Source organism: Ascaphus truei, chromosome 7 (assembly GCF_040206685.1).
Source record: "Ascaphus truei isolate aAscTru1 chromosome 7, aAscTru1.hap1, whole genome shotgun sequence".
NCBI lineage: Eukaryota > Metazoa > Chordata > Amphibia > Anura > Ascaphidae > Ascaphus > Ascaphus truei.
This window is the reverse complement of record NC_134489.1, coordinates 92,004,441-92,013,514: the sequence shown is the minus strand read 5'-3', so window position 1 is coordinate 92,013,514 and position 9,074 is coordinate 92,004,441. Positions and strand designations below refer to the sequence as shown.

The window sequence follows — 9,074 nt, the reverse complement described above, 5'->3', positions numbered from 1 at the left end:
TCCTGGGGCCGCTTGAAGAGCGGGCGGACAACAGATACAAACAGTCCTTGGCATTGCTGCAATTACCGGTAGAAGCGGTCCTACTAGTCCGGGGACTAGTTGTGCAAGGGTCAAAGGTATCAGCTCTCTGCGGCAGGCAGAAGCTGGTGGCTGGAGGAATTCTACAAAAAGACTTTGGTTGCTTGGTTTCTTGGCTCAGAACGCACCAGAGCGTATGGAACCGAGCCCCTGAAACAGAAATGGGTTTAGTTCCGCTAGTCCACTCAGAGTCCTGCTGCAAGAAACGTAGTCTCCCGCAAGACTCACAGTACACCCCACAAGGTATACAGATACATTCCCCTCGAAAACTGGGTGCAGACAGACTGACACAGGCTGAGCTGTTGTAAGACACACACACCCACTAGTACAATTTGGGGCTTTCAGTTATACCTCAAATTTCAGAGAAATGCATGCATCAAAGAGTTTTCCTGGCCTCTGGCTGAGATAGGCGCAAACTGCTGACACTCTATTCCCGTGGAGTGTGGAACAGGGTCTGCGAGACTGGGGACGCCTTGACAAGTGTTAAATTACACCCTTTTATGATCCCACCAACTGGCTTCATTTGACATGCAAGCAGAGGCATTAGTATGCAAGGAAGGGATGTCACCTGGCCACTTGGTCCTGCATTAGGAATGCAGGAATAAGACTTTCAATGTCCACTTTGTTACTGGGGTGAATCCCGAATCCCTAAAGGAGTAGGATTTGTGGGGATAGGTTGTCCTATTGGCCCCCAATGTCCACTATCGGGAAGTCCCTGTGGGGAGTTTCTAGGACAGTTAGGGCAATTTAGCAGATTGGGGCGTTTCAGAGGAAGGGATATAAATCTGATTCTTTCCAGCAAAAAAATTATTTTTTTCATTACCAGGAAGGGGTTCCCCGAGACACTGGGTTATTCCCCACAAGGTTTTGCTCCTTCTAGCAAGGTGTGGCAGTACCAGAAACTAGTTGCTAGCCCCAATGGTTCCAGTGTTATAACCCGAACAGGCTACTTAGGAAATGGGTCCAATCCCATTTAGCCCACAAACAATACAATACAAAGACATAAGAAGGGACAGTGAAATACATTCACAGGGGGAACACAGCAATAATACTTTTACAGTATACACATGTTCCCATGACGTGGGCCTTATCTTCAGGGTGCAACCCAGAGATACAATAGCACCCCACGTCACAGAGACATTTAACATAATTTACTTTAATCCCCAAATCTTTTGTTTATTTATGTTATGATTTATGATGTACATATGATTTTTTTTTTAAACATCACATATTCAATTATATGAATATATAAATATGTTATATTTATGTAGAAACCACAGATCAACCCAAGTTATATCACCGATTATTTAAAAAGTTAACACAAATTGTATTTCTATCTTATTTTTAGAAACCGCTTTTATTAGCAGTATTGGCATAGGGAGCCAATACTATTAAGATCTTAAAATCTGATTTTTGTCCAAAACGAGATCAAGGCCACAGCATCCCTAGCCCATGCTCCCTATACGCACTCCTATGTACCCTTATTCTGGTATATACATTATATAACATTTAGTGTTATATATTACTCAAGGCAACTCCAACCAATATGCTTTTATTTTAACTGAGAATGTTCTATGTAAAGTATACAAATCTATTGACAACAATAGAAACAAACAGAAAGAAAGAAAGCATTTATTTGGAAAACGTAAATTTGGCCTTAAGTAAGATCGACTCCCCTATTATAGTTTGAAGTCGAATGTTGTTTGAAGTACATACTTGTAAACAGCCAGAGTGCCACAGTTATTGTGAGCAGAACTTGCTCACTGCTTTTTAAAATTTAACATGGATCTTCCATTACTTGCTGATTTTGAAAAGAATCAGCGACATCACACTGTGTGGCTGTAATATACTCTGCGTTTTAAAAATGTAAAAGGTGTATTGTAAAGTAACAGATCAGTAACTAAAACAATCTTCCGCTGGCATTAAATATTCACAATAATTCTCCAAATGGCAGTAAAATGTCTGTAGTGATATTATGGTTCTCAAAGAATAGATGCAGTTGAGAAGCATGATGGTAAGCCATTTACACCAGTAATTCATACTGAACTGCACACTTGTACCGATTCCCAAAACACACGGAAGTTTTGTTGCCATGCCAACAAAAGCATTTTCCGTGTTAGATTTTCCACAGCATCACAATGCATCAATCTCTCATTGCTCACTCTACCTGCTTTATCTAAATATGTTTCATTTGTGGCATGACAGTTTATCTGTTTCAAGTCTCGTGTATCCGCTAGACTGATAAGTGATGGGGGGGGAGAGAAAAAAGAAGGTGCATTACCATAACGGCAAGATTGTCAGTGATAGAGCACTGTGATACTGTTATGCTTTATTCTTATAAGGTCAGAATGGATAGAAAATAATCTGGAATCAAGGCGGTTTTGCTCACTATTGCTGAAATAGCCCATCTTAATCAATTTTGTTTTCACTTTGACGTAGTAAGTTTAGTCCTTAAGCTTGAATATCTTCTAGAACATTAAATTATTTTTTTCTTTTTAAATCTTCGTTGCATTGCAAGCACAGTAAGATAATGTTTAGCAAAGTCGAATGCTATCTTCCACTATTACTTCAATATATATGGGCCCCAAAAGGAGGTTTCAGAAGCAGCCAACACAAACATTCCCTTGTCATCTACTGTACATAGGTCCCAACTTGGTTAGACATGAAACATGGCCAGCTATATGCCCAGTAGCTATGTGCCTGGTTGTGTGAGACCGATACATTCTAGCTTACAGAAAACAGCGCTCCATGGTTGCTATGCAACATTCGCTCAGGATGAAAGGGGTTAAAGGGACAGCAGATATAAAATTAGAGGTCAGCGTTAGCACAAAATGAATCGCCTTCTTGTGCTTTAGAGTTGAGAAGTTTGGGGGGTATTTTATTTAGCATCTCTGCAAAATTATGTATTTTAAAAAGACTGCAGGCAGTGAAATGATTGTCAGTCATGCAAATAATCACTTACTTACACTATATGCGTTTGATTTGGATAAAGCAAATTACCATTTGAAAATAACTCAAAAAACACTCTGGGCTAAGATCTTGCTTTATAAATCTTAGTTTGGCCACAGTAATTCTTAACTTTTTCCCTCTCCATTTCCACTCAGCTAGGTTTCAGAGGAGCAGTATAATCTGCTAAAATGTAGCCATCAATATATTACAAATTCTACACCATGATTACAAAAAGGAAAGGCAAATATGTAAATTAATGCTACAGTATGTTCATTAATACACAATTGTTAACTTGCTAAAACCATGCACCCCACACAATTTGCTTTCTGAGCCATCTTTCATGTCCCCATCCCTAATACACTGCAGGTCCCTCTAGCACTGAATATACAACACTAGCTGAGAGACCCGGCGTTGCCCGGGATGTAAATGCGTAATAGGTCGTATTATTTATAAATGGTGGAACAATAGGTGACTATTTGTTGGAAAGGTTGGATAATAATGTTGAAAAGAAAGATGGAAGAAAATGTAATACGATGTTGTATAAAAATGGTTTATTGTAAACACACCACAGTACAATGTATATTTTGGTGACATAAGTGATGTGAAAATGTGAGGCGTGTGTCCTGCTAGGGTGTGAGCGTGTTTGAGGCGGCGGGTGGGTGTTCAGTACGGGTGGCGCGTGGGTAGTGAGTGCTGGCTGTGGGTCGGGGTCCTGCTAGGGTGTGAGGCGGCGGGTGTGTGGCGAGTGCGGGTGACAGCTGGTCAGTGATATTGTTGCGTAGGGGCAGGATGCGGCAGGTGTGTGTCGAGTATGTGGGGTGGGTGAGAGGCGGCGGGTGTGTGTCGAGTGTGGCAGGTCTGTTTAGTGCGTGCGGCGGCTGTGTGGCGCGGGGATGTGAGCGGTGGGCGGGTGAAAGGCAGAAGTGCGGGTGGGCGAAAGGCAGAGGCGGGAGGGCGGACGAAAGGCGTTGAAGGAGGGGAGGTGAGGTCGGAGGGGTGGTGGGGGGTGGTGAGGGGAGGTGAAGGGGGGCGAAGGGGAGGTCGGAGGGGAGGTGAGGGGGGGGTGGTGAGGGGAGGTGAAGGGGGGTGGAGGGGAGGTGAAGGGGGGGCGGAGGGGAGGTGAAGGGGGGGCGAGGGGAGGTGAAGGAGGGGTGAGGGGAGGTGAAGGGGGAGAGGTGAAGGGGGGGTGACGGGAGGTGGAGGGGGTTGCCGGGAGGTGAAGGGAGGGGGGGGTGACAGGAGGTGAAGGGAGGGGGGTGACAGGAGGCGAAGGGGGGGGTGGTGACAGAAGGTGAAGGGGGGGTGAAGGGAGGAAGGGAATGGGGAGGTGGAGGAGAGGAAGGGGGAAGAGGGAGGTGGGGGTGGAGGGGAAGGGGGGAGGAGAAGGGGGGAGGGGGGGAGGTGGGGGAAAGGGTGAAGGGGGGAGGTGGGGGAAAGGGTGAAGGGGGGGAGGTAAGGGTGAAGGGGGAGGGGTGAAGGGGGTAAAGGTGGGGGAGGGGAAAAGGGGGGAAAGGTGGGGGAGGAGGGAAAGGGGGAAAGAGGGGGGAAAGAGGGGTGGAGGGGTGAAGGGGGTGGAGGGGGGGAAGAGGGGAGAGGGGGGGATGGGGAAAGGGAGGGGGGGATGGGGAAAGGGAGGGGGGGATGGGGAAAGGGAGGGGGGTGGGGAAAGGGAGGGGGGGATGGGGAAAGGGGGGAGGTGGAGGAGGGGAAGTGGGGAGGTGAGGAGGGTGAGGAGGGTAAGGGGGGAGGTGAGGAGGGGAAGGGGGGAGGTGGAGGAGGGGAAGGGGGGAGGTGGAGGAAGGGAAGGGGGGAAGTGGAGGAGGGGAAGGGGGGAGGTGGAGGAGGGGAAGGGGGGAGGTGGAGGAGGGGGGAGGTGGAGGAGGGGAAGGGGGGAGATGGAGGAGGGGAAGGGGGGAGATGGAGGAGGGGAAGGGGGGAGGTGGTGGGAAGAGGGGGGAGGTGGTGGGAAGGGGGGAGGTGGTGGGAAGGGGGGAAGAGGGGGGAGGTGGTGGGAAGGGGGGAGGAGGGGGGAGGTGGTGGGAAGGGGGGAGGAGGGGGGAGGTGGGAAGGGGTGGAGGTGGTGGGAAGGTGGTGGGAAGGGGGGGAGGTGGGAAGGGGGGGGGAGGTGGGAAGGGGGGGGGAGGGTTGGAAGGGGGGGGAGGTGGGAAGGGGGGGGAGGGTGGGAAGGGGGGGGGGAGGTGGTGGGAAGGTGGGAAGGGGGGGTTGAAAGGGGGGGGAGGTGGTGGGAAGAGGGGGGAGGTGGTGGGAAGGGGGGAAGGTGGTGGGAGGTTGTAAGGGGGAGTGAAGGGAAGGTGAAGGGGGGTGAAGGTGGGGGTGGGGGTGAAGGGGGGTGAAGGGGAGGTGAAGGGGGGGGTGGAGGGGAGGTTAAGGGGGGGGTGGAGGGGAGGTGAAGGGGGGGGTGGAGGGGAGGTGAAGGTGAGGTGAATGTGGAAGGGAGGGGAAGTGTAGTGAGGGGTGGGTAAGGGGAGGTGGAGGGGAGGTGGAGGGGAGGTGGAGGGGAGGTGGAGGGGGGGTGGAGGGGGGGTGGACGGGAGGTGGAGGGGGGGTGGAGGGGAGGTGGAGGGGAGGTGGAGGGGGGGGTGGAGGGGAGGTGGAGGGGGGGGTGGAGGGGAGGTGGAGGGGAGGTGGAGGGGGGGGTGGAGGGGAGGTGGAGGGGGGGTGGAGGGGATGTGGAAGGGAGGGGAAGTGTAGTGAGGGGTGGGTGAGGGGAGGTGAAGGCCGCTCACTCACCCGTCCGGCCGCTCACTCACCCGTCCGGCAGCTCCCACGTGGATCTGAGGCGGGAGGCAGCGTGTTGTGTTGAGTGAGGGGAGGTGATCACTCCGCTCCCCCGCTGAGTGTAGCGGCGCCGGGGGGGGGGGTGGAGGGGAAGTTAGTGAGGGGAGGTGATCACTCCGCTCCCCCGCTGACTGTAGCGGCGCCGGGGGGGGGGGGGGGTGGAGGGGAAGTGAGTGAGGGGAGGTGAAGGGGGGTGAGGGGACGTAAAGACCGCTCACTCACCCGTCCGGCAGCTCCCTCACCCGTCCGTCAGCTCCTACGTGGAGGGGGGGGGGTGAAAGCGCGGGAAACAGGGAGAGGCGGAGCCTCCGGGACCGGTGGGTAAGAGAGCGGGAGATGTGCTGCTAACACTGTGAGCCCCGCTAATGTATGTAACACCCCCCCCCGTGTTGTGTGTGTGTGTGTGTGTGTGTGTGTGTGTGTGTGTGTGTGTGTGTGTGTGTGTGTGTGTGTGTGACAGTGTGTGTGTGTGACAGTGTGTGTGTGTGTGTGTGTGTGTGTGTGTGTGTGTGTGTGTGTGTGTGTGTGTGTGTGTGTGTGTGTGTGTGTGTGTGTGTGTGTGTGTGTGTGTGTGTGTGTGTGTGTGTGTGTGTGACTGTGTGTGTGACAGTGTGTGTGACAGTGTGTGTGTGTGTGTGTGTGTGTCAGTGTGTGTGTGACAGTGTGTGTGTGACAGTGTGTGTGTGACAGTGTGTGGTTTTTTTTTTTTTTGTGGACCTTTGGCCCGTCACTCCGCCTCAGGCCAATGCGAGGTGTGGGGGGCGGGCCAAGGGGGTGGTGTGAGTGTGTGAGGCCAATGAGAGGTGTGCGGGGGCGGGCGGCCCAAGGGACCAATGAGATTGCCGCTAGGGACACCGGACATCCAGGCAGGCAAACATACAGTGCTTTCACTAATATAGTATAAGATATAGAAAACAGAAATTCAATTAGACAAGACTCCCTGTTGCTATATACTTATTGTACATTATACCAAGATATTTAGTCCCATCATTTAAGATTCTCCAAATATTTTTTTAGAAAGATGTGACGTAAATAGGTTCATTTTGGAATGAATGTAAGACTTACAATTTGTTTATATCCTTTGCTAAACGCTATCCAGGGGCAAACCCCAATTGTAGTTTAGTTGAATAGGGCTTCAAATGTGAACCTCAGCATTTTACATACAATTAAAATAACATAAATGTTGAACTGTGCTACTATGGCCCCTATTCTGTAAGGCAGCGGTGCGCAAAGTGGGGGGAGCGAGACTTGCTGCGGGGGGCACGGGGTTTACAGAGGCCCTGCGCACACTTCCCGAATGCATTTAAATTAATGCCGGGGGAGCTGCAGGGCCTCTGTAAACCTTTCTTAGGCTGAGGACCCGCTGCGGTCGGCGGCGTGCGTGCGGGCCATTAGCCTTTTACCTCCACAGTCTGGCTGTCCCCGCTGCCTCCTTCCGACGTGGCTCACTACGTGCTGTGACGCGTCAGCCAGCCAGAGCTGTTTTGCAGCGGTGACGCGTCACGTGGTCTCGCAGTGAGCCAATGGGGAGGGCAGGAGAACAGCTGTCTGGAGCTACGGGAGGGAGGCTTCTGGTCACTTGACTGTGCTGCCTTGGTACAAATGAACTCTACAGCACCAACAATGGGAGCCCCCCTGCTCCCTCCCAGGCCAGGGAAAGCCTCTCTCCTCATTAGGCTGCTCAGCTTGTTGGCCCCGGGAGAAGAGGCAGCAGCAGAAGCACGGGGGGGAGGCGGGGCAGGGAACCCCGGGAACAGAAAGTGTGAGGGCCCCGCCCCCCCACATCATTGCCGCGCCCACCCGACCCGTTTTGGCCATGTAGAGGGATAGGGGGGTTGGCCCGGTATTAAAGGGGTTGCACCCCATATGGCCACCCCCTGACCTCACCAGGGAGGCAAGGGGTTAACTGGACTGCGGTCCAGGAATGTGGTATACACATTGTCATGTCATGAAAAATGTATGTTCCCCTGTTACCATGTTTCATTATAATCCTGTATTTTAATGTTTTAAAGTGCATTTCTGTATCTCCAGTTCTGGAGGTCGCAGAGAGTTGATATTTGGCCAATGTGTGGAGTCACTGTAGGCATTAAGAACTGGCAAATTTCGACCCACTGAGCCCACCAGAATGGAACTTATTAATATGTGTAGATATTAAAGTATATATGTATGGTATTTTGGATCTGCTCTGAAAATGCAGACCATCTGCTATGCTAATAGGTCATGAAGGGCAGCCGGCTGATTGAGCCTAAGCACTGTGATCAGAAGTTAACTGCCTGATTAATCTACTAATCAACCGACCAAGTACTAATCAACAGACTCTGCCACTCTAATTGTTACCTGAGGGTGGAGAATCATCAAACTGGAGTGGTTTGTAAGTGTTACCTGTATGTCTACACCTACAAACAATGCAGATACTTAATTTAGTAGACTGGTTGTTGCCCCTGATTTAATTATGGGGCTACCCATAGAGTCCCAGTACACATGGGCTAATTAGCTGGGGGGCATGGGTTAATCGGTGTCTCCACGTTAGGGATTGCATACAGATAATTGTTCACCAATAGTCTGTATTCAATGTTAAGAATAGGGTTACACAGGTATATAAACTGTGTCAACCCTACAGTTTTTAGTTCTTCTTCTGATACCATCTTGAATGTCACCGGATTGCTGGAGAATTGCTAGCTGATACTTCTCCATCCCCCAACCCTAAGTAAGTGTTACCTTCTTGTCTGTTAATTGTACTATATTGCTGTGTTCACCTTTTTTAAGGAATAAATTATATTTTATTATATCTAAGCCTCGTTCAGTTCAACCCAGATATTTGGTGTTCATTATAGCTTGTCATAAGCTAGCGTGACAGGCCACGCCCCCGCTCAGAAAAAAGTTTCCTGCAGACCGCGGTGCAGTTAGTTGCACGTGCCGACGGCAAGCAAGACGGCCGTGCGGACGCGTGCAGCGGGGCCTTAGCCTTACCTTGATTCAGACGCTCCTGGTGATGTATTGCCATGGCAACGCGGCGTCAAATGATGCAGCGGAGTCATGTGACGTCACATTGCCATGACAACGTGACGTCGACGCCAGAACATCTGAATCAAGGTAAGAGGGGGGAGGTTCAAGGAGAGGGAGTTTCGACGGCAGGGGGGCGCAGGGGACAAATATTGCGCCCCCCTGCTGTAAGGTGTGATAAACGCAGATGACGTGCTATCGCATGAAAAACCCCATTAACTTTAAGGGGATGGGCAAGGTGTGCA

At 50.9% G+C, this 9,074-nt stretch overlaps 1 protein-coding gene across 13 annotated transcripts in view; it reads right to left on the bottom strand.

Moving 5' to 3' along the window:
- The window catches only part of QTMAN (queuosine-tRNA mannosyltransferase), a 286,265-nt gene that overhangs the window by 134,005 nt on the left and 143,186 nt on the right, over positions 1-9,074 (bottom strand). The gene's annotated exons all lie outside the window — the stretch shown is intronic.